This window comes from Leopardus geoffroyi, chromosome X, assembly GCF_018350155.1.
Source record: "Leopardus geoffroyi isolate Oge1 chromosome X, O.geoffroyi_Oge1_pat1.0, whole genome shotgun sequence".
Taxonomy (NCBI): domain Eukaryota; kingdom Metazoa; phylum Chordata; class Mammalia; order Carnivora; family Felidae; genus Leopardus; species Leopardus geoffroyi.
Window position 1 is genome coordinate 97,708,283 of NC_059343.1, and position 24,794 is coordinate 97,733,076.

Below are 24,794 nucleotides of genomic sequence, written 5' to 3' on the forward strand. Positions count from 1 at the left end.
TTCTGAATCGCTATATTGTACACCTGAAACTAAGATTACACTGTATGTTAACTAACTGGAATTTAAAGTAAAACTTCAAATCATAATAAACATTTTTTTAAATAAAAGAGAAATGAAGATTTTCTCAGGTGAACAAAAATTAAGGGCATTTTTTGCCAGGAGACCTGCTTTGCAAGAAATGTTAGAAGTTCTTCAGAGAGAGGGAAAATGATATAGGTCAGATCTATATAAAGAAAGGAACAGCATTGAAGAAGGAATAGTGAAGGTAAAATAAAAAGTATTGATCTTTTTTACTCTTAATTGATTTAACAGACCCTTGATCGATGCAGGGGTGAGGGACACCAACCTCCCGCACACTTGGAAATCTGTGGACAACTTTTGACTCCCCAGAAACTTAACTGCTAATAGCCTACTGTTCACCTGAAGCCTTACCGATAACAGTCAATTAACACATATTTCGTATGTTATATGTATTATATGCTGCATTAATACAATAAAGGAAGCTAGAGAAAAGACAATGTTGTCAAGAAAATGATAAAGAATAATAATTCTTTCAATAAATACAGTATAGTACTATACTGTATTTATTGGATTACAGTACAGCACTATACTGTATTTATTGAAAAAATTCCACACAGTTATGGATGCTTATATATAAATGAAATGAGTGACACGCAATGATACAAGGAACAAGGGACAAAAGGAGGAAATTAAAATTATTTTGCTGTTAGAAGGTACTCCTCCTACCTATGAAGTGGTATAGCCTTGCTTGAAAGTGAACTTGGATTAATTGCAAATGTATACTGCAAACTCTAGGGTAACCATTAAAATACATATATACATAAAGAAATGTAACTGAGGGGCGCTTGGGTGGCTCAGTCAGTTAAGCATCCGACTTGGGCTCAGGTCATGGTCTCAAGGTTCGTGGGTCTAAGCCCCACGTTAGGCTCTGTGTTGACAGTTCAGAGCCTGCAGCCTGCTTTGGATTCTGGGTCTCCCTCTGTCTCTGCCCCTACCCCCCACCCCCGCTTATACTCTGTCACTCTCTCTCTCTCAAAAATAAACATTAAAAAAAAATGTTTTTAATATGTATAACTGAAATGCTAAGAAAGAAAACAATCATGTAATGTTCTCCAATAAAACCACATAAGGCATAACAAATATGGTAAATGTTAATCCATTGGAACTTTAAAGGTCAGTGGTCTAAATACACCAATTAAAAGGTAGAAATTGTCAAAGGGGATCAAAAACAAGACCTGACTATATGGTGTCTACAAGAAACCACTTTAAATATAAAGACACATACAGGTTAGCAGTAAAGGAATGGAGAAAGATACACCATATATATGCAAATAATCATATGAAAAGATGCTCAACATCATTTAAAATTAGGGAATTACAAAAAAAATAATAATAAATAAAAAAAAATTAGGGAATTACAAATTACAACAACGAGGGGCGCTCGGATGGCTCAGTAAGTTGAGCATCTGGCTCTTGCTTTGGGCTCCGGTCATGCTCTCACAGTTCATGGGACCAGGTTCTGAGCTGGCAGGGCAGAGCCTGCTTGTGATTCTCTCTCTCCATGCCCCCTCTCTCTGCCCCTCCCCCGCTCACGCTCTCTCACTCTCAAAATAAATAAATAAACATGAGGGGCACCTGGGTAGCTAAGTCAGTTGAGCGTCCAGCTCTCGATTTCGGCTCAGGTCACGGACTTGAGGTTGGTGAGTTTGAGCCCTGCTTGGGGCTCTGTGCTCACAGCTTAGAGAATGCTTGGAATTCTCCCTCTCCTCTCTGTGCCCCTCCCTTGCTCTCTTGCCCTCTCTGTCAAAATACAGAAACATTTAAAAATAAATAAACAAACATTTAAAACCACAATGAGATTCCACTAGGCACCTATTATAATGACCAAAATCCAAAATACTGACGACACCAAATGCTGCCGAGGTGGGGCACCGGGAATTCTCATTCCTTGCTGGTAGGAATGCAAAACGCTACAGCCACTTTGGAAAACAGTTTGGCAGTTTCTTCTAAAACAAAACATACTTGTGCCACACAAATGAATAGTTGTGCTCTCTGATATTCCCCCAAATGAGCCGAAAACTTATGCCCACACAAAAACCTGCACTCAGATATTCATAGTTCATAACGCCTAAACATAAGCAACCAGGATATCCTTCACTGGGTGAATGGATAACTAAACAGTGATATATCGAGACAAGGGAATACTATTCCCACTTAAAAAAAAAAAAAAAATCAACCCATGTAAAGACAGCAAAGAAACTGAAATGGGTGTTCCTAAGTGAAAGAAGTTAATCTGAAAAGGCTACATAGTGTATGTTTCCAACTATGTGACATTCTGAAAGGCAAGACTATGGAGACCATAAAAAGATCAGGGACTGTCAGAGTTTAGGGAGGAGAGTGGGATGAACAGGCAGAGCACAAAGGATTTTCAGGGGAGCAAAACATTGTGTATGATACTCTAAGGGTGGATACATGTCATTATACATTTGTCAAAACCCACAGGATGTGCAACACCTAGAGTGAACCCTAACGTCAACTATAGACTTTGGATGATTATAATGTGTCAGTGTAGATTCATCCAGTCTAACAACTGTGCACCTGCTCTCTCTGCTATGGATGTCCACAGTGGTGGAGGCTGGACACGTGTGGAGAACAGCTAAAGTGACAGTAACAATACAGGGGAAATATTAAGTGAGTCAAGTATGCTAAGATCTTTGTGGTGCTAATCAAAATGACAGGACCAGCAAATAACTTGTTGGCTTTATTACAAAAGGGTAAGTATACCTCATACAATGTTAAGGGATACCTTAAACAGATAAAAACACAATATTTAGCTTCTCAGCCAGCAGAAGAAATAAAGGGAACATAGAAACCTTTATTAATCCAACAGAAGGTTGGACAGCAGAGGTGGGGTGGGGAGAGGAAGAAGCAAGGAAAAAAATGGTTGATAAGTGGAATCTAAACTAAGTGAAAAGATGTGAGTTGCAGATATATATACATATAAAATGACACAATTCATATGAAGTTTAAAAAAGCCCAGAGGACAAAACCACTTAATGTTTATGGGTGAATGAGGAACACAAAATTTGTGACAGCAGTTATCGCTGGGAAGAAAGCATGAGATCAAGGAAGAATATACAGAGTATCTAAACTGTGTACATGTTCATTTCTATTTCCAAAACCTCTTTTTTATTTTTATTTATTTTTTAAAATGTTTACTTATTTTGAGACAGAGCACACACGTGTGCACGAGCAGGGGAGGGTCAGAGAGAGAGAGAGAGAGAGAGAGGGAGAGGGAGAGAGAGACACCCATGAAGTCTCTGCGCCGCCAGTGCAGAACCCGATGCGGGGCTCAAACTCTAAAACTGCGAGATCATGACCTGAGCCGAAACCAAGAGTCAGACATTTAATTGACTGAGCCACCCAGGCGCCCCCTAAATCTCTTTTATTTAATACTAAAACATAATATTGAGATTTAATGAAGGTAGGTGGTGGGTACCCAGGCATTCATTATTTTACTTCCTATTCTTGTCTCTATGTCAGAAAGAATTCATATTTTAAAAAATAAGTTAGGGGCGCCTGGGTGGCGCAGTCGGTTAAGCGTCCGACTTCAGCCAGGTCACAATCTCGCGGTCCGTGAGTTCGAGCCCCGCATCGGGCTCTGGGCTGATGGCTCAGAGCCTGGAGCCTGTTTCCGATTCTGTGTCTCCCTCTCTCTCTGCCCCTCCCCCGTTCATGCTCTGTCTCTCTCTGTCCCAAAAATAAATAAACGTTGAAAAAAATAAATAAATAAATAAAAAATAAGTTAAAAGAGATGAGCAAAGCATAAGAAATCATGTATATGTATATATTTTATAGGAATAATTAAAGTCACATATATGTTGGAATAAGCATGCAAAAAATATGCACCTGACTCTTAAGATTGTGTCTAGAGGATTGCATTGCAACCTACTACCACTATCTGCTACATTTGCAACTTTTTGTTTTGTTTTACAATAAGCATGCATTAAGCAGTAAAAATACATATATTTTTTAAGTAGGGACAATTAAAAAGAAATCAAGGGAGCCTGAACACAACTCTAGTCTTCTTTAGGAAAACTCAAAGCAACAACAGTTAAGACAAAAGAAAGAACATACTGGAAAATGCTATTTTCAAGCAAACACTCTCCGAATGTATTATTCTGCTACGTTATGTCAAAAAGCTGGGAGAAGCGATAAACAAATCAATGCAAAATGTAGATATTTTCTTGTGTTCGTGCTCAGCATTTCCATTGTTGCAGTGGGCAAAACTGAACGGATAAAATGTCATAATTTTGATTAAAGGGAAGGCTACGCTATCCTATGGCAGCTGGCCTTGAAGATTAGGCCATCCTTAGGCTGTAATTGGATAATGCTGGCCTTGTTGATTTGAAGTAGAAGGCTAATCTAGGCAGTTTACAGTAACAAGGAAACTGTTAAGATTGCTGGCATGGTAACAGGAAAAGAAAAAACAAAATGTAGCAGGAGACTGGGACAGTCCTCTTGCCTGTATCTCACACCAATGGCAGGTATCATTTACTGTATATTGGGTTGCAAGGATGTTTATATTCCATATAAATATTGTATATTTTTGCAAGTATAAAAATCTTGGCATAGACCATGAACATATTGTATCATGAATACAATAATATGCATTTTGTGTATGAGGGTTCATTTTAAACAGAAATCATAGTTCTGGGATGTCAACTTTGTGCTGTGTGAGCATATTTTGAACAGAAATACATCACACATAACAGAGATATAGGAGAATTACACTCTTTCAGGATTATGTGGCAACCTCATTATGAACATATTTTATAAAACATACCCATGAGTGGGTTCATTATCTTTAACGGGAAAAGAGAATTGCCATAATCATAATTCATAGTCCTATTGCTGAGATGGGAAGGAGTCATATGGTAGCTTTTGGAAGAGACGACCAAAAGGGGAAAAAAAGGATTTGCATCAAATACTGCAATGTCATATACATAGTTTTTCCAACATGGGTAGTGTATTTCTCATTAAATATTATTAAACCTTATTTCACTTAGCATAATACCCTCCAGTGAAATAAGTCAGTCAGAGAAAGACAGATATCATATGTTTTCACTCATATGTGGAACTTGAGCTGAACAGAGGACCATGGGGGAAGGGAAGGGGAAAAAATAGTTTCAAACAGAAAGGGAGGGAGGCAAACCATAACAGACTCTTAAATACTGAGAACAAACTGAGGGCTGATGGGGGGGCAGGGGAGGGGGGAAATGGGTGATGGGCATTGAGGAGGGCACTTGTTGGGATGAGCACTGGGTGTTGTATCCCACGATGTTCATGTATTCCACTGGGTGTTCATCCCGCGATGACTCACGGGAATCCCCATGGGAACCCCCAAAACCAAGAGCACACTTTACTCACTGTATGTTATCTCACTTGACAATAAATTTAATTTTTTTTTTAATTTAAAAAAATAAATAAAGAGGTTCTCATTGCTAGAAAGATACAGAATTTGGACAGTATCAAGTAAAATGATTTCCATTCCCTTATTTCTTCAACTTTTGTTCATTCACGGAAACTATGATTTAATTATACTACACAGCATTGGAAAGCCCCGACTCTGGAAGCCAGATGCCTAATTACCAAGCTTTGCCCTACCATGAACTATCTTTCTGACTTTGGCCACGTTTCTTAACTAACCCTTAATTACTTCATCTGTAACACTGTATAAAAATAATTCCTATTGGGGCGCCTGGGCGGCTCAGTCGGTGGGGCGTCTGGCTTCGGCCCAGGTCATGATCTCATGGTTTGTGGGTTTGAGCCCCACATTGGGCTCTCCGCTGACAGCTCAGAGCCTGGAGCCTGCTTCGGATTCTGTGTCTTCCTCTCTCTCTGCCCCTCTCCTGCTCATGATCTGTATGTCTCTCAAAAATAAAGAAACGTTAAAAAAATTTTTTTAATTCCTATTTATACTCTTTCAAGTGAATCAAATGACGAAGTCCAAGTAAAGCAATTTAGTATATACCTCACATGTAGTAGGTACTCAATAATCATTATCTAATAATAATGAATATATTCTAAAAAAAAATAAATATTATTAAGCCTAATGGGCAAAGTTTAAAAGATAACGTTATGCCAGCATTTCCCCCAAATGGATATGGAAATTTCCCAAAATGGGCTTCTCAAAAGGACAGGACAGCATGAGGTCCACATGGACCTCAATCCCCTTCAGGAAAAGTAGTCTCTGCCAACAGGCTTCACCTGATGCAGAAACTGCCCTCAAGTTAAAAACTGCTGTGAAATTTGGCAGCATTTGTTAACATTTTAAATTTTCATAACCTTTGAATATAGTCTTTAGACCTGTAGGAAACTGTTTTACAGAATCCCGTAAGAATACAAAGATGAATGCATAAGGATCTTTATTGCAATGGTGTTCGGGTGTTTTGCAATGGCTAAAATGTTCATGGCATCCCAAACATTCATCAGTAAGGATCATCAATAAGATATTTAAATAAATCATGGCATACACTCAACACCCAAAAAACAAATAATCTAGTGAAGAAATGGGCAAAAGACATGAATAGACACTTCTCCAAAGAAGACATCCAGATGGCCAGCAGACATGAAAAAAATGCTCCACATCACTCATCATCAGGGAAATACAAATCAAAGCCACAATGAGATACCACCTTACACCTGTCAGAATGGCCAGAAATTAACAACTCAGGCAACAACAGATGTTGGCCAGGATGCAGAGAAAGAGGATGTCTTTTGCACTGCTGGTGGGAATGCAAGCTGGTGCAGCCACTCTGGAAAACAGTATGGAGGTTCCTCAAAAAATTAAAAATAGGAATACTCTATGACCCAGCAATTGCACTACTAGGTATTTATCCAAGGGATACAGGTGTGCTGTTTCAAAGGGGCACATGCACCCCAATGTTGATAGCAGCACTAGCAACAATAGCCAAAGTATGGAAAGAGCCCACATGTCCATCAATGGGTGAATGGATAAAGAAGATGTGATAGATAGATAGATAGACAGATAGATAGATATACACACACACAATGGAGTATTACTCAGAAATCAAAAAGAATGAAATCTTGCCATTTGCAACTACGTGGATGGAACTAGAGGGTATTATGCTAAGCGAAATCAGTCAGTCAGAGAAAGACAAATATCATATGACTTCACTCATATGAGGACTTTAAGAGACAAAACAGATGAACATAAGGGAAGGGAAGCAAAAATAATATAAAAACAGGGAGGGGGACAAAACATAAGAGACTCTTAAATACAGAGAACAAACAGAGGGTTGCTAGAAGGGTTGTGGGAGGGGGGATTGGCTAAATGGGTAAGGGTACTCTGAAAGAAACTGGAAATGTTGTCAAAGAATACCTTCACAATCAAGGAGGCCCAGAAATTTCAGATAAATTTTACCAAATCTTCAAGTACTAAATAACTCTGATATTATTTCACCTGTTTCATGGCAGGAAAGAATCCAAATTATCTTCTTCAAATTTCAGAGAAAGCTTGGGCTCAGTCTCACTTATGAATATCAACACGAACATATTATACCAGATATATACAAATAGAATTAGGCAGCCTATTGAAAGAATAACACACCAACGACCAAGTGGTCTATTTCTAAAAGAAAAAAATGTTTAACGTGAAGAAACCCATCAATATAATTCACTATATTAACAGATCAAGGGAGAAAAATACCACGATCATTTTTATAGATGCTGAAAACATATTTGACAAAATTCAACATTGATTGCATATTTCAAATGCTGTTAATAAATTGGGGATAGATAGAGACTTGCTCAACATGATATTTAAAACCATTTGATACTGATGTGTAAACAGAAAGACAGACATAGCAACAGACCAGAATATGGTCCAGAAATAGAGACAAACATATACAGAACGGTAGGAATAAAAGCCACATTTCCAATCAGTGAAGGAAATGGTTATATTCAACAAATGGCATTGTGACAACTGGCTAGATGTATACTAGATCCCTACCACACTTCTTGTACCAAAATACATTACAGATGGGATTAGTTCTTAAGAAACAAAAATATATTAGGAAAAATTAACTGGATATGTTTAGGACTTTGGAATAAGAAAGGTCCCTTTAAATAATACACAAAATACAAAGCCATAAGGAAAATGTTTATATACTTGACTACGTTAAAAATTAAAATTTTCTGCAGGAAAAAACACTCCTTACCTCAAAATGATTCTAGATAGATCAAAGATTTAAACATGTTTTTAAATCATAAAAAAACAATGAGAGTTTTTAAAAAATAATTCCTAAGTGGGGAAGAACTTTCCCAATAGGGCATCAAATCTAGAAGCTATCAAGAAAATATTGAAAAATTTGAATGCCTGAAAATTTAAAAGGTCTGCCTAGAAAAAAACACTAAAACCACAGTTAAAAGACAGCCTGGACAAATTCTGGCAATTCATATGAAACATAGTACTAGTTTCCTTAATATATAAAGAACTCCTACAATTCAAAAAGGAAAAGGCCAACAAAAATAGCCACTGAGTGGCTCAGTTGGTTAAGTGTCCAACTTCAGCTCAGGTCATGATCTTGAAGTTCGTGAATTTGAGCCCCACATCAGGCTCTGTGCTGACAACTCAGAGCCTGGATTCTGCTTTGGATTCTGTGTCTCCCTCTCTCTCTGTCCCTCCCCTGCTCATGCTCTGTCTCTCTCTCTCCCTCTTAAAAATAAACATTTTTTTTTAATTTTTAATAAATTAATTAAAACAAATAAAATGTGCTTTTAAAAAAAGATAGACAAAGGATATGGACTGACAGTTCACAAAAAAAGGGAATTGGTTTTAGAATGTCAAAACTATTAAAGTTCACGCATATTAAAAAGATGCACACTTACAATGACATACCATTTTCACCTATTAAACTGTGAAAGATCCAAAAGTTTGATAACACTCTTTTTTTAAACGTTTTATTTATTTTTGAGAGAGGGAGAGACAGAGCATGAACAGGAGAGGGTCAGAAAGAGGGAGACACAGAATCTGAAACAGACTCCAGGCTCTGAGCTGTCAGCACAGAGCTCGATGCGGGGCTCGAACTCACGGACCGCGAGATCATGACCTGAGCCGAAGTCGGCCGCTTAACCGACTGAGCCACCCAGGCGCCCCTGATAACACTATTTTTGATGAGGGTGTAAGAAAACAGGCACTCTTACACTTCTGACGGAAATGTAAATTGATGCAACTAGCCCAGAGATCAATTTAGCAATGCCTATCAAGATTTAAAATAATTGACCCGGTAACTATATTTCATAGAATTTATAGTACTGTTATACTCCCACATTTATGAAATGACATATATATGGGTTTATTTATTGCAGCACTGTTTGCAACAGTGTTGCAAACAACCACATTCCCATCAAATAGGGGACAGTTAAATTTTTTTTTAATTTTTTTAATGTTTATTTATTTCTGAAGGAGAGAGAAAGACAAGAGTGCAAGCAGGGGAGGGGCAGAGAGAGGGAGACAGAATCCGAAGCAGGCTCTAAGCTGTCAGCACAGAGCCTGACACAGGGCTCGAACTCACAAGCTGTGAGATCATAACCTGAGCCAAAGTCAGATGCCCAACCCACTGAGCCACCCAGGTGCCCTGGGGACAGTTTAAATAAATAAAAGATCACCGCACTTGGTCGGCTCAGCCAGTAGAGCATGCAACTCTTGATCTCGGGGTGGTGAGTTCATGCCTGAAGTTGGGCGTACAGCTTACTTAAAAATAATAGATAGATAATAGGTAGATAGATAAAAGATCTATATGATTATATTCTACATGATCTCTAGAGGACACATGAAAAATGGTAAAAGCTATTTCTGAGGAAGCAAACTCATAGACTGGGGTTCAGTGATTACAAGGAGACTTACTTCCTATTGTATATATTTTTCAAAATACTCCTTGAGGTTTTTATTCTGTCCATAATTTACCTATTTTGGGGTTTGTGGTTTTTTTGTTTTTATTTTTTAGAGCGAACACAAGCAGAGGAGAGGGGCAAAGGGGGGGGAGAGAGAGAGAATCTTAAGCAGGCTCCAAGATCAGCACAGAGCCCAACATAGGACTTGATCCCATGACCTTGGGATCAGGACCTAAACCGAAATCAAGAGCAGCACTCAAACAACTGAGCCACCCAGGAGCCCCTGATTTTTTAAACTATTTTTATGTATTTAATAAACTCGTAGAAACTGGCATATGCCAAACACTATCAGCTTTCCAAATATTAACTCAGGTATTTTTCTTAACAACCCTATGAGGTAGTACTATTATTGTCTCCATTTTACAGATGACGAAACCCAAGCATATAGGGTCACATTATGACTTCTGTGGGCCCTGGGTATTTTGGATGTTGTGGAACAATTCCATCATAAAAAATATTGAAAATTATATTTTAAAACTGCTTTTGTATATAACAACAAATATAATACCAGGCTGGATTCATTTTGTTTTAAGTTGATTTATTTTGAGAGAGAGAGAAGTGTGTGCGAGCAGGGAAGGGGTAGAGAGACAGGGAGAAAGAGAATCCCAAGCAGGCTCCATGTTTGGCGAGGAGCCCCACAAAGGGCTTGATCTCACAACCGTGAGATCATGACCTAGTTGATATCAAGAGTTGGACACTTAACCAACTGAGCCACTCAGGCGCCCCTGGATTCATTACTATATACTCATTAGTTTTAAATTTTTTTTTTTAAATGTTTGTTTATTTTTGAGACAGAGAGAGACAGAGCATGAAAGGGGGAGGGTCAGAGAGAGAGGGAGACACAGAATCCGAAGCAGGCTCCAGGCTCCGAGCGCTCAGCACAGAGCCCGACGCGGGGCTCGAACTCACCGACCGCGAGATCATGACCAGAGCTGAAGTCGGACGCTTAACCGACTGGGCCACCCAGGCGCCCCATATACTCATTAGTTTTATATTCATTTTTACTTCTGATTTTAAAGGAAAGTAAAACATTTCATGGGCTCATAAAAGTATAATAGGTCTTAGGCATTGTGTCTCCTGCAGGCAACAGAGAAGCTAAGTAACTTATCCAAGGAAACACAGCCAGTAAGCGGTAAAACTGGGATTTGAACCCAGGAAGCGTGGTTTCAGAATCGGAGCTTTTAATCTGTATGCTAGATAAATAAAGCAAATCATAGGGGGGAAATTATGTCGTTTATACATATGTTGACATAAAATTACCTAAAGACAAATTTTTTTTCATTTTTTTTTAAGTAGACTAAAAACAAAGAATAGGTTTTACATCCAACGTGGGGCTTGAACTCATGACCCAAAGATCAAGAGTCACATGCTCTACTGACTGAGCCAGGCAGAAACCCCCCTAAAGACAAATTAGCTGAAGAAATCATGGAGGAAAATAGTGTACATATTATGTTTTATAAAAAGGTTTACATACACATGCTATCTCTTGAAGAATGTATTTCATTTGTTTTTAAGTTTTATTTATTTATTTTGAGAGAGAGAGAGAGAATGAATGAGCAAGTGAAGGGCAGAGAGGAAGAGAGGGAGAGAGAATCCCGAGCAGGCTGCATGCTGTCAGCACAGGGCTCAAAATATAAGTTAAAGGGGCACGTGGGTGGCTCATTCGGTTAAGTGTCTATCTTTGGCTCGGGTCATGATCTCAGTTCATGGGTTCAAGCCCCGCATCGGGCTCTGTGCTGACAGCTCAGAGCCTGGAGCCTGCTTTGGATTCTGTGTCTCCCTGTCTCTCTGTTCCTACCTGCCTTGTGCTCTCTCTCTCTCTCTCAAAATAAATGAATAAACATTTTTAAAAAATTAATAATAATAAATAAATATCTGGAGAAAAGGACTGGGGAACTGGGAGCCTGGGGAACTTACTTTTTCATTGTGTGTGCCTTTGTGCCATTGGATTTTTTTTTTTTTTTTTTTTTACTGTGAGTATATATTTACTGATGAGAAAACTGAGGCTCAAACAAGGTTACGTAACTTGCTCAAGGTTATACAGGTAGTAATGAAACCAATTGTATATAAGAATGAACTATTCAGCCAATCAATAATACATTGTTGTTTCTAAGTATAAACCTTTGAATGTATCCCTGTTAAATTTCATCATTTGTATCCATAGCCAGTTAGCTAGGCTCTTTTTGCTTCATGATTCTGGATCCATCGCATTTATCTTTATGATCCCCTTAAACCTGGCAAGCATGCTTTCCGTATTTCCACCCACATTGTTGAAAATGTTTAACACATGACAAGGCTTAAGCAGTGCTCTGCTGGTGGGACTAGGCATTTCTCCAGGATCTCATCAATCCATCTCTTTGGGTAATGAGCTAGCTACCAATCCAATTGATTGTACCATCTATCAATTCCACTCACATCTTCCCACTTACCCTTGCCCAAAGGTTACCTGAAGATCCAAACGTTTTACTGCAGTGTCCATAGCATTCCCTTGTTCAGTAAGCTATTCTGAAACCCCTTTTACAGTGGGTAGTTAAAATTAATAAATGGTTGGTTTCTTTACCACGTTCTACAGGCTTCTGAAATTTACAGTGTCGCCAATCCCCCAGAACTCAGGCAAACTGCTTCAGGAAGACCGATCTCCACCCCCAAATTTCTCATAACAGGTTTGAACAGAACATTTTAAAAAACAGAGCTATACAACTGTTTCCCCCACTGGAATCAACCCACTGCCACCCAAAATAACCCAGACAACTGAACACAGCAGCTGGCAAAGGGCCGGGCGTCTCTAGCCATGGGGGGAAGGGAGGTAAATGCGCGCTGCTGAAGAAGCACTCTCTGTGACAACTCCTCGCTCCATTTCTAGCGATAACACACAGGCTACAGTCAAAGTGTTGGGAGAAGAACATATTTTCTGGTTTCCCCTGTAATCACACACTATGGCATTGAATGTACATGGGTAGCCCTAACTGAACACAACTACCTAGTTTCTGAAAAGTTTACTGTAAAGTAGAATTTAAGGAATTCATCTTTTCATTGACTTACCCACCAAATTGGAGCCACGATGCCCTGCAAAGTGTTTTGTTCCCTGGTTGTTAAAAAAAAAAAAAAATTACACTTACAAATGCAGCAGAATTTTCAATTACATATTTTAGAGGGAAAAATGTGATTAACACTAAAATAATAAATAACATGCTTTACTCAAAATGTCAGAGTAGAATGACTAAAAGCAAAAACAGTAATGTGTCAGAGATTACGGTAATAGAATTACTTAACTAATACTGCCTCACGTATTGTTCCTCTATGAAAGATCAATTTTGCACCATTTCTAATATTTTCCCTGTTTTAGATTTGCCATCCCCTTTTCAGACCTCTTCATCAGATGAAGTCTATATGGCCTGTGAAATGATTTGCTTTGATAGAAGATAATGATGCATAAAGAAGATCTGTTCAAATATGCAGTTGACTGGCAGCTGCTTAATGTCTAAAGAATTATTAGTAAATTAAATTGTGACTATACTATTCCCAACCTAATGGTAAAAAGGGTAGTAGTGCTCTCATTAAGACATGTTATTGTATCAAAACAGTGGCTGTTGAAATTGACAAAATGCTGATCATAGTTACATATTAACTCTGTGCTGTCATTTATCGCTCCAGGATAGAGTAATGACAGCTAACTTTTACTAAGCATTCACTGTGTACTATATCCCAGATACTATGGGAAGTGCTGTACGTGCATTATCACATTTCAGGCTGATAACAACCCTATAAAACAAAAAGCATTGGTATCACCATTTTATAGAAGAAATTGAGGCACAGAGGAGCTAAGTAATTTGACAAGGATCACAGTAAGTGGTAGAGTCTGATATGAAGCCAGACTAATTTCAGAGCCGGAATTCAACCGCTACACTAGGGAAAGAATTGGGCATTTCTATTGATGATGGATGGGGGGGGGGGGGGCGGGTAGTAGATATAACAGCAGCAACTTTGTCTTTTAAAAAGAAAATGAAGTTGCATGGGGTGCCTGGGTGGCTCAGTCGGTTAAGCATCCGACTTCGGCTGGGGTCATGATCTCATGGCCCGTGAGTTTAAGCCCCGCGTCGGGGCCTGTGATGACAGCTCAGAGCCTGGAACCTGCTTTGGATTCTGTGTCTCCGTCTCTGCCCTTCCCCTGCTTGCTCTCTCTCTCTCTCTCTCTCTCAAAAATAAACATTAAAAAAATGAAGTTGCAAAACATAAGCACACACAATTGCTGTTTGTATTTACTACATAAATGTCTTGATTTCAGTTTCTCTAAATCAATGACAAATGAGAGACATCTACTTAACTGAAGTTGGACTCTGTCAATATACTATGTATCTGTAAATGGTTTTTAATTAGGTTAAAATTGAACTCCACTACCCCCACACAAATATTGTAGCTTTGATGTCTTTAGTATAAGTAGCTGACAGCAAGTTTTTATAGAGAAGCGCTACAAAGAGAAATGGGAAAGACTGTTTTCCTGGAGCTTGGCTGAGGACTATGGCTGGAAAGGCCTGGAGCACACTAGTCCAGTGCTCTCAAGACTCAACCCTCGTGTGAATATAAATTATTGCAAATTCTTACACAGCTAAAAATAACAATCCTTACTTTACAGTAGATTCAATAGAACACAATTCTAACTAAATATGTTAATATACCTAATACTGCTATTTCAGATTATTGTTTTATGGTCAAGAAGTCATATTAGAAAATAGGGATTCTAAAACAATGATCTTCTTTTTTGAGTGATGTACTTAAAAAATATATATACTAACCAGTTGAGCTGTATCCCGACCTCAGAACTATACACAGGTCCTTCTTCCAACCCCCCAGCTTGCAAAATAATCTCTCTTCTCTATAAAATCTCTCAAAGTTCCTCTTGAATAACAATTGCCTGATTATCACAAAACCAGCCCTATATCTTTTCCTTTAAAGTATATGCAAATCACCTATTTTCACTCTCTAAAATAAATCTCCTGTCCACATCCCAAATCAGTTACTGCTTTTATGCTGTTTCTCTTGATTAAGGAGTGGTAGCAATTATTATTATTTCTAGTATTAGTCATGGTTTCCAGGGAATAGCGAGGCTATAATTCATGCTTTACTGCAATGGGTAAATCAGGCAAGTGAAAAACAGCACGAGCCCATAATTTAAATCCTCTTTGAGTTCTTAATCTAAGCCTCTGACATTTGAATTAGGAACAGTAATATATGGTTAAAATTAAACCACAAAGCAAGCCCATATAAATGACTATAAAATCTAACTCTATCACCCAGAAACTCATAAATTAAGACACAAGATTAAAACTCTGCTTTTAATTCTTAGTATTATACCTTAATGCTGCAATATATAACATGCTAAATAGATGTATATTTTGTTTTCATTTACATTGAGTGTTACATAGAGTAAGGCCTTTTGATCTTAACTAAAAGCCTGTAATCTGCAGCTGACAAGTTATTCCTCTGAAAACACATTTTTCCAATTAATGAAAAACCAGAAAGCATTTTTATGTCATTAAATCTACACTCCATTTATTCTAAGTAAGAGGAATTATATCCTCTTTTACTCTTGGTTGTGATTTAAGTCTAGACTCTTTCCCATCCTCTTTTTTCCCTTTGATGCTGGTTTTCTAAGAATCATGGATCAGCGTAAATTGCGTGAGATGGAAATACTGCTTATAAAGAGAAACATCACCACACTATTTCAGACGATGAGCGGGTAGGTGGTCTTTCATTCTCTGTCCCCATGCTATGTATGAATGGCTGCCCCATTGGGAGTGGCAACCAACATTTCCCTTTTGTTCTATTGTTCTATTACAGGACCCTCCCCCACCCCCCCACCCACCCCCCACCCCCCCCCCACCCCCGTCCTTTTCTTAGCTCCTCTTTGTCTGGTGCTACATTGCCTCCACTATAACCCCTTCCACCCAGCCCCAGTCCCATCTGGCCTAAGTGCTGGCAGGCAAATGGAGACAGGAAAAAGAAAGGGAATGCTACTCAAGAGATCAAGAGATGGAGAGGAACTAACGTTCTTTGAATACTTGTTTTGTGCCAGGGGCTGGGCCAAGCATTTTTATGTGCCATGTCATTTAATTCTGTACCAACCCTACAAAATTGGAACTACTATCTTCAGTTGTACAGATGACGAAACAGAGGCCGCATGGATCCTTTAAAAAATATGCCCGACACTTACACAGCTAACAGAGGTCATAAAAGAAACAACGGTTCGGGGGCGCCTGGGTGGCTCAGCCGGTTGGGCATCCGATTTCGGCTCAGGTCATGATCTCACGGTTCCTGGGTTCGAGCCCCACGTCGGGCTCTGTGCTGACAGCTCCGAGCCTGGAGCCTGCTTCAGATTCTGTCTCCCTCTCTCTCTGCCCCTCCCCAGCTCACACTCTGCCTCTCTATCTCTCTCAAAAATAGACATTAAAAAAAAATGTTTTAAAGAAACAAGGGGAATCAAAAAACTTAAAGGAAGGCAAATTCTGCTTATCTTCCTCCTCACCACATCTCTCCAGCCCTCAACCCCAGGGCTCATCTTCCTGAGATCAGCAGGGCCAGTTGTCTCCAGCCTAGTATTCTCAATGAGCCTTCAACTGTAACTCTTAATATTATCTTAAAGTTAACTCTTTTTTTTTTTTTTTTTTTTTTTTTAAATTTTTTTTTTTTCAACGTTTATTTATTTTTGGGACAGAGAGAGACAGAGCATGAACGGGGGAGGGGCAGAGAGAGAGGGAGACACAGAATCGGAAACAGGCTCCAGGCTCTGAGCCATCAGCCCAGAGCCCGACGCGGGGCTCGAACTCACAGACCGCGAGATCGTGACCTGGCTGAAGTCGGACGCTTAACCGACTGCGCCACCCAGGCGCCCCTAAAGTTAACTCTTAAATGGTACCTACAATAAAGCCATACACACAGTCTCAGAGACAAATGAAGGGATGGAAAGGTCTTTGGACTTCCATTTCCAGGAATATGGAAGACTATGTCTCCTAAAAAAAAAATCTCCTCCTAAAAAATACCTAGAAATTCTGTAGGTTTGCTTTTATTTTTTTAAGTTTATTTAGTTTGAGAAAGAGAGAGGGAGGGGCAGAGAGAGAGAGAGGGAAAGAGACAATCCCAAGCAGACTCCACACTGTTACGCAGAGCCCGACACAGGGCTCGTTCCCACGAACTGTGAGATCACGACCTGAGCCAAGATCATGACCTGAGCCAAAATCAAGGGTTGTTTAACTGACTGAGGCACCCCTGTAGGTTTATTTTGAATCCTTTTGATGTGTAACATAACTCAGCCATCAAGAAAGAAGAGGAAATCTCCAAAAGTCAAAAACAAAAAAAGATGCTGAAGGCAGAACAGTAAACAGATGTTAACGCTTCAACAGCCTTGGGTGTTTTCACACTTGTCTGTAACCAATATTCAAAGAGATATTAGCAGAGAAATGTTCAGAATTTATGAAAGTTATGAATCCTCAAATTCAGAAGGCACAAACCAAAAGCAGGATTTGAAAAAGAGAAATTCCAAGTTGTAAAGGAAAAACTCAGATTTGTTCTTCCTATGTAGGGAAAAACCTCAATCTAGTCTGATGGGGTTTTGGGGTGATGGAGGGGGGTGGAGCTGACAGCCAAGAAAGCATTCTTAAAGACATCTTTGGTGCAAAAAGGTGATTTTATGAAAGCATGGGGACAGGATGTGTGGGCAGAAAGAGCTGCATTGGGGTTGTGATGAGTAACTGATTATATACCCTCAAATTGGGAGGCTGTTAGGGACAGCATACGTCTCTAAGATATTTTGGAAGCAAGGCTTCCAGCACCTTGAGGGGTCAGCTGTTGCTAAGGAAACATCATTCATTACCATTTAATAAAACCTCAGTCATGAGACCCTTTAGATGTATATCAGGGGCCAGAAGCGTGGAGTATGATTGCCAGCATATATCTTGGGGGAGTTGAGATAAAGGAAGTTTCCAAAGGAATTTTTATATGGTACAGTAGACTTATAGGATCCTGGGGGGTCAGGATAATGTTAAGCCAAGATTGCCTTTTGCCCCTAGCAAAGTGTCAACATCGAGGCAGCTGAGCTCCCAGAGGGAGGACACTCTCCTGGTCTCAAGGACTTGTCAATGGGCTGTAGGCAGCAAGGGAATTTAATTTTTCATTTGCCTTAGTTTGTCACATCACCATGGCAAGCATGTAAACCCCTTCCATCTTGGTGAGGGTGATATTAGGGCTTCAGGAGACGGAGTCTGTAGGTTTCTGGAGATTAGGCTATGGATAAGATTGCCTTTTTCTTGCAGTTTACTCAGTTATCCATGAACTGAAGGAGACTCCTGTCCTGCATGACTGTCATCTCTATCGGTCAACTATCTGCTTTCTTTCCTTTCCCCTGTCCTTGGGCAGCCAGGAGTGTCCAAGGAATATCACACATACCCCACCTGGTGGGGGGGGGGGGAGGGTGGCAGTGCTGTTAGCATGTACTTTGCCTTCAGCTCGCCCCACGCTCCCTCATCATAGTCTACCTAATGTGTTGGGAAAAACTCAGTTCTCCCCTCCTGTGTTTCTTCTTTACTTTTTAAAAAAAAATTTTTTTTAACGTTTATTTATTTTTGAGACAGAGAGAGACACAGCATGAACGGGGGAGGGGCAGAGAGAGAGGGAGACACAGAATCCAAAGCAGGCTCCAGGCTCTGAGCCATCAGCCCAGAGCCTGACGCGGGGCTCAAACTCACAGACCGCAAGATCGCGACCTGAGCCGAAGTCGGACGCTTAACCAACTGAGCCACCCAGGCACCCCATCTTCTTTACTTTTTTACAAAGACACCCTACTCACACAGAACACTTCCCTTCTGACACTTCTGGTCACCAGATGCAGGTTTTTACCCACACCAAGCAATGCTCTGTGACACCAGCCAGGTATCCCATAATTTAACCCCATTCTAACACTATCTTTGAGATAGTGCCAGACCCCACAGGTTAAGGACTCAGGTCCCACAAGACTGCTCACCCTCCCACTGCCTACTTCAGATGCCAATGCAAGTAGTAGGCATGGGGAGCAACCACTATGGAAAACAGCGTGGAGTTTCCTCAAAACACTGAAAATAAAACTACCAAATCCCATTTCTGGGTATATAGCCAAAAGAACTGAAAGCAGATCTAAAGAAAGAAGAAAGAAAGAAAGAAAAAAAAGAAAGAAAGAAAGAAAGAAAGAAAGAAAGAAAGAAAGAAAGAAAGAAAGAAAGAAAGAAAGAAAGAAAGAAAAACATTGTATGGGGACAGATGGTAGCTACACTTGTGGTGAGCATAGCACAGTGCATAGAGATGTTGAATCCCTATGCTGTACACCTGAAACTAATGTAACATTGTGTGTCAACTAAACTCAAATAGAAAAAAAATTTTGTGTGTGTCAAATAGAAGAAGTTTTTAAAGTAAAGGCATACAGATAGGAAAAGAGGAAATAAAGCAGTCCCTATTTGCAGAGGACATGATTGTCTATGCAGAAAATCCCAAGTAGTCTACAAAAAAACTCTTAGAACTATTGAGTTCAGGAAAGTGTCAGGATAGAAGCTAATCACATGAAAATGTATCGTATTTCTATATACTACCATTGAACATATGGACACCAAAATAAAAACTATGATACCACTTACAATCATTCAAAAAAGAATTAAATGCTTAGCTGCAAATATAACAAAACATGTACAGGACTTGCATGCTGAAAATTACAAAATGCTGATTAAAGAAATCAAAGATCTAAATAAATGGAAAGACACACTTCGTTCGTGGATTGAAAGATCCAACATAGTAAAGAAGTCAATCCTCTCTCAAATAGATATACAGGTTTAATGCAATTGCTGTCAAAATCCAAGCAAGATTTCTTTATGTATATAGATAAAATTATTCCATAATTTACATAGAAAGACAAAGTAACTAGAACAGTTAAAACAATTAAAAAAAATAACGTGGGATGAATCGGTCTACCTGATATCAAAACTTACTGCATAGCTACAGTCATCAGGATTGTGTGATACTGCTGGAGGAACAGAAACATAGATCAATGAAACAAATTAAAAGAGTCCAGAACTAGACCCACACAAATATGCCCAATGTGACAAAGGTGTGATGGAAGAAAGATAGGCTTTTCAATAAATGATGCTGCAGCAACTGGTCATCCCTCAACAACAAGAACAACAACAACAACAAATCAAACAATCTACGTCGCATGCCTTATATGAATACTAACTCAAAATGGATGAGAAGTTTAAAACTATAAAACTTTTCAGAAAAAAATCTAAGCAAAAAAATCTTACCCTAGGATCTAGGGTAAGCAAAGAAAGAGTTCTTAGATTTGGAACCAAAAGTAGATCCATAAAAGGAAAAAGTGTTGAGTCGGACTTCATCAAAATGAAACTATATTGGGGCTCCTGGGTCCCTCAGTGGGTGGAACATGCAACTCTTGATCTTGGGGTTATGAGTTTGAGCCCTATGTTGGGTGTAGAGATTACTTAAAAATAAAATCTTTAAGAAAGAAAGAAAGAAAGAAAGACAGACTATTGCTCTGTGAAGGAACATAAAGGCAAGCTACAGAATGGGAGAAAATATTTGCAAACCACATGAATGACAGAGGACTAATAAATGGACTGTATAAAGAACTTTCAAAGTGCAACAGTAAAATACAAACAATCCATTAGAAAATGGGCAAAATACATGAAGAGACATTTGACTGAAGAGGCTATACAGACGACAAAGAAGCACATGAAGATATTTAACAACACTAGCCATCAAGAGGGCAATCAAAACCACAATGAAATATTACTACTCACCTATCAGAAGGGCTAAAATTAAAAAAAAAATCATGGCAAATTTCAAATACTGATGAGGATGTATAGAAACTGTATCACTCACACATTGCTGGTAGGGATATAAAATGGTATAGCCACACTGGAAAACAGTTTGGCAATTTCTTAAACTAAACATGAAACTAACATATGACCCAGCAATTGCACTCCTGGGCATCTATCCCAGAAAAATGAAAACATACAAAAACCCACACATGTGTGTTTATAGCAGTTTTTGTCATAATAGTCAAACACTAGAAATAACCCATATGTCCTTCAACAGATGGATGGCTAAACAAACTGTTTAGTGGAATAAACGTCACCTCACATCCATGGTAGTGGCCACTATGAAAAAAAAAGAAAGAAAGAAAGAAAGAAAGAAAGAAAGAAAGAAAGAAAGAAAGAAAGAAAGAAAGAAAACAGAAGAACAAGTGTTGGTGAAGATGTAGAGAAATTGGAACCACTGTGCACTGTTTTGGATAATGTAAAATGGAGCAACCACTATGGAAAACAGCGTGGAGTTTCCTCAAAACACGGAAAATAAAACTACCAAATGATCTGGCAATCCCATTTCTGGGTATATAGCCAAAAGAACTGAAAGCAGATCTAAAAAGAAATATTTTCATACCCATGTTCATAGCATTATTTGTAATAGTCAAGAGATGGAAGCAACCCAAATGTCCATCGATGGACAAATGAATAAACAAAATGTGATAAAGACATACAATGGCATATTATTCCATCTTTAAAAAAAGGAAGGAAATCCTGTCACATGCTACAATACAGACGAACCCTAAGGACACTATGCTAAATAAAATACGCCAGTTACAAAACAAATATTGTAGGATTCCACTTACATAAGATATAAGGATAGTCAAGTTCATAGAAACACAACGTACGATGGTGGTTAACCAGAGACTAGTGGGGAGGGGTAAATGGAGAGTTGTTTCATGGGTATAAAATTTCAGGTTTGCAAGATGAAATGAGTTCTTTCTTTTTTTACTGTTTATTTATTTATTTTGAGAGAGAGAGAGCGAGGGAGGGGCAGAGAGAGAGGAGAGAGAGAGAGAGAGAGAGAGAGAGAGAGAGAGAGAATCCCAAGTGGGCTCCAAGCTGACATCGTGGAGCCCAACTTGGGGCTTGATCCCACAAGTTGTGAAATCATGACCTGAGACAAGATCAAGAGTCGGAGGTTTGACCGGCTGAGCCACCCAGGCGCCCCTGGATGAAATGAGTTGGGAAGACTGGTCGCACAACGATGTGAATGTACTTAACATTCCTGAACTGTACGCTTAAAATTGGTTACGGTAGTAAATTTTTGTTATGCATATCTTATTTTATTTTTATTTTTTATTTATTTTTAATTTATTTTAATGTTTATTTCTGAGAGAGGAGGAGAGAGCTCGAGCAGGAGAGGGGCAGAGAAAGAGGGAGAGAGAGGACCAGAAGCAGGCTCTGCACTGACAGCAGAGCCTGACGTGGGGCTGGAACTCGCGAACCGTGGGATCATGACCTGAGCCGAAGCTGGGTACTCAACCAACTGAGCCACCCAGGCACCACCGCATATTTTAAATTAAAAACATTTTAAGGGCGCCTGGCTGGTTCAGTCGGTAGAGCACGCAACTCTTGATCTTGGAATTATGAGTTCAAGCCCCACATTGGGTCTAGATATTACTTAAAAAAAATTGTAAATATATATATTTCGTATAACTTTCAACCTTTTTGCCCTCATTTCTAGTAACTGCCTATATAGTGTACATACCACAAATCTTTATTTTATACAAACCCAGCGATTATTCTGAACAATTATACTGCACAGTATGGCCCATATTAAGAACAAACATTAATCTGTTAAATGTATACACTGGAAATATACCACAATTTTAACCCTCATCCAACATTGATTTTTTTTAATATATCCCCAGGAATAAAATTGGCCTTGCTTCTCTCTACCTGAGAGTCCCTGCTCCTCTTCACACATCCCTTTGCAACTACCTTTCCCTTTCTCCAAACTTTGTTCTAATTCCTCACCTTTCTATTATCTCCACTCCACTGCTTTCTACAGAATCCTCACCCTAGGGGTCCTCAACTCAGGAACCTGTCATGTCTACCTCCCATCCCTAATTCAGCATGCATTCGTCTTTTTTTTATTATTATTATTTTTTATGTTTATTTATTTTTGAGAGGGAGAGACAGAGTGCAAACCGGGGAAGGGCAGAGAGAGACACACAGAATCCGAAATAGGCTGCAGGCTCTGAACGTCAGCACACAGCTCAACATGAGGCTTGAACTCACCAACGGCGAGATGCCGTTCAGATGCTTAACCGACTGAGCCACCCAGGCACCCCCAGCCTGCATTCATCTTATTGAGACAGAACCGTGGACTGGGGAAGCTGCCACTAGCTGCTTGGACTTGGAGAATTTGCAATCCTGCTTGTCAGGGATTGGCATGGACTGTTCTAGAACTAGGGTAAGGAGTGCTGAGTTAGCAAGGTAGCAAGGTTTTGGGAACATACTTTTGCATGAGGCTGAAGTCAAAGCTTAGGAACTATCTCCAAACGGGGGGAGGAAAATGTTGATAGATTTGGGTCAAGTTCTCACTAAACATTGGGAGGACAGGTCCCTTTTTTTTTCTGTCCAAAACACAACCACAGTCACTGTTAGGAAACAGGTAGCCCACAAACAAAGAGACAATTGGTTGAGGGCACCTGGGTGGCTCAGTTGGTTGACCGTCCAGCTTTTGGTTTCGGCACAGGTCACGATCTCAGGGTCAGGGGATCAAGCCCCACATTGGGCTCCGCGCTGAGAGTGGAGCCTGCTTGGGATTCTCTTTCTCCCTCTCTGTCTGCCCCGCTCCCCCCACCCCTCTCTCTCTAAAAAAATTAAAATAAAAATTTTTTGAAAAAGAGAAAGAGAGACAACTGGTCACCTCAACACCGTGCTGCTAACAAATACTAGTCCTTAGTAGAAGTCAGAATAGGTTGAAGTGGATTCCAGATACACAATTTGGTAAATTATCAGCTCTGCACACCAGAGCAGAGAGGCCTGATCCGAATTCCAAGTAAATACGCCACTCCAAATTGTTCTGCAACTTGTGGGAAGAGACACTGCCATTGTTTCACAACTGTCTCTGGCCAATGGTATCCAGAGCCAGGCTTCTTCCCCTTGTGATCACAAGGGCCAGGCACTGAATTCAATGCTCTGCCATCGTCACCTTGAAATTCCTAATAATTTTATCTTTGAATTTATAAGTTACTTTCTAGGAGACCATGGATCATGCACATGAACCAAGAAGATCACGTAGAAGAAGAAAGCTTTATATTTAGTACCTCGAACGGCAATTTTGTTCTTGCTTTTGATAAAAGCATTTTCATTTGGCGCTGGGCTTGGCCAATTAGGGAGCCAGTCCTGCACGGCCACCACATTTTCCCGGCAAGACACTCCAACGACTGCCTCGAGGACACTGAGGCACTCTAGCTCTGCTTCAAGGAACCCGGGATTTGATGATATTTTGTTCTCCCCCCCCCCGCCTTAATTTCACAAAACACATTTATTAGAAGAAAATTAGAAAATACATTTCATCAAAAAAGAAAAACATACAGGGGCGCCTGGGTGGCTCAGTTGGTTAAGTGGCCGGGTTCAGCTCAGGTCATGATCTCACGGTTCATGAGTTCAAGCCCCACATGGGGTTCTGTGCTGACAGCTCGGAGCCTGGAGCCTACTTCACATTCTATGTCTCCCTCTCTCTCTCTGCCCTTCCCCTACTCACACTCTGTCTCTCAAAAATAAATAAACATTTAAAAAAATTGAAAAAAAGAAAAATATACAAAACTCATTGCAAATCCTGAGATACAGAGATAAGTACACTTTAATACTTTAACATCTCCTTCTAGTGTCATTTGGAGAGTTAGCTGGCCCATGTTCCAGTAACTTTCTAGAGCCTTCTCCAAG

The 24,794-nt window shown here is 39.6% G+C and overlaps 1 long non-coding RNA gene across 1 annotated transcript in view; it reads right to left on the bottom strand.

The window, feature by feature from the left end:
- Nucleotides 1-24,794, bottom strand: part of LOC123594971 — a 146,377-nt gene that overhangs the window by 88,868 nt on the left and 32,715 nt on the right. The window contains exon 3 of the long non-coding RNA XR_006710965.1: nucleotides 13,042-13,084. This is a non-coding gene — a long non-coding RNA (uncharacterized LOC123594971). The remainder of the gene's footprint in view (nucleotides 1-13,041; nucleotides 13,085-24,794) is intronic.